Below are 2,067 nucleotides of genomic sequence, written 5' to 3'. Positions count from 1 at the left end.
AGGCCAATGTGTAATGAATGCTCTAACAAAGAAAAGCTAAGGTGTCAGAAGCAATACAAAGAAAATGAAAAAAAGTCCATATTCTTTCAGTTTTTGTAAGAGAAAATAGTAGGGTCAATAGCTATTCTTTTCCTCCTTCAAGTTTATATATTTTAAATGATTAAGAATATTATATATGATAACTAAATTAGATTGAAAAGTGACTTAATGATTTCTAAGTTACTGGAAAAATAATTGTACAGATGGAATATTCTTATAAACAGTAAATGAAATGAACTTAAATGTAGAAGAAAAAAAGAGTCAAAATTTAGTCAAAACAAAATCCTAAGTCATCTCAAATATAATTTTTGAGGCAAACTCAAACTGGGTCATGGAAAAGGATCAAAGGTAAAGTATGGAAATTGATCAAGTAGACAAGAGGTAAAACTCAATAATCCTAATAATGATAACAGTGTCAAAGAAAACATAAGATGAAAGTGTACAGTGACATACACCTGTAATTCCAGCAGGTTCAGGCCCGAGGATGGAAAGTTTGGGTCTAAACTGGGCAATTTAGGGACTTAGTGAAACACTGTTTCAAAGGAAAAATAAAAAATGGACTGGGAATACAGCTCAGTAGAAAAGCTCTAAGTGGAAAAATTAAATTCATGGCACCACAAACAAACAAAAAGTTAATTCCAATTGGAAATCATTCAGTAAAGGAGTAAGTTTATTGAGTTTGGAAACCTGTTACCATCAAGTATCCCACTCTTAGCTTATGACTGAAAGAAAAGATATACAGAAACAGCATAATAATGCAATTTATTAACATTTCTCTAACATTGGTATTCAAAATACATACAAAATAATAAAGTAAGCTATAATATGTGAATAAGTAATGAGGTTATATGTAAATAAGTATTGAAAATGTAATATTAATCCCACTTGTCTAAATAGAAAAGAGTCATTACTCATAAATTAGGAAGTTAAATTATAAAATTTACAAAAAAGGAAATTATGAGAAATTACCTTCTGATCATACCACATAAAACTATAAAGAAAGTGCAAATGTAGAAATAAAAATTGTTCTAGGAATGTGAAAGTTTATTCAGAACAAAGTAATAAGATTCTATTGTCAAGTAATTATTATTATATATTTGAAATTATTAATTACAATAATTACACTGAGAAGAAAATTAACTGCCTGAAGCCTTATATTATTCATATAAAGAAACAGAAACATCCAGTTTGCTACCAAAAAGAATAAAAATACCAAATAAAAAATTATAAATATAAAAGCTTTATAAATATAAAAGCAGAAATTTTGAAACTAAAGAGTTATACAACAAAACTAAAAACATCTAAGTGGTGATTCTTGGAGAAATATAAGCTAACTGCTGATTTATAGAGAAAAACAGAAATATCAGAAAAGATTCTTTTAAAGAAAAATTGTACCAGCTAAAATAATCAAGCACTAAGGATTTTACCCAAAGGCTACTACAATAAAAAAAAGGATACAATGCATTCTGGTCTCAATTCTGCCTTAGCAGTTTTTCTTTTTTAAGAGATATTTACTGATTTGCTTTAGCCAAAAGAAAATAACCTTTCTCCTATCTTCTTGACAAAAGGTAGTATTACAGCTTGGAGGAAGGCCCCAAAGAATTTAGCTTCTGACTCTCAAACAGAAAGGGAAAGCCAGTGTGTCTTCTTTGATTGTTAGTGTGTTACTCAACTCTCCATTCTTATAACAAATACCTGAGTTTGTCAACTTATAAGGAGAATGGGCTTAACTCATGAATTTAGAGGTTCTAGTGCTCGATCAGGCAAACATATTGCTTTCACTTATCTGGTGAAGATACCATAGGCATTAGTAAGGAGTTTGTGCTGTATAAAACTGCTTACCTAATGTCCAGGAAGCAAAAGAGAAGAGGGTGCCAGGGTGCCTCTACCCCATGTAATAGCATGCCCTCAATGACTTCAAGACATCCAGTAAGCCCCCTCTTAAAGATTGCACAATCTCCCAATACTACCATCCTGGAAACCAAGCCTTTAACAAGGGGACCTTTGCAGAATATTCAACATCCAAAT

The sequence above is a fragment of the Heterocephalus glaber genome, unplaced genomic scaffold (genome assembly GCF_053883595.1).
Source record: "Heterocephalus glaber isolate CG9 unplaced genomic scaffold, H.glaber_assembly_v1.0 deba00001481, whole genome shotgun sequence".
Taxonomy (NCBI): Eukaryota; Metazoa; Chordata; class Mammalia; order Rodentia; family Bathyergidae; genus Heterocephalus; species Heterocephalus glaber.
This window is presented reverse-complemented; position numbering follows the sequence as displayed.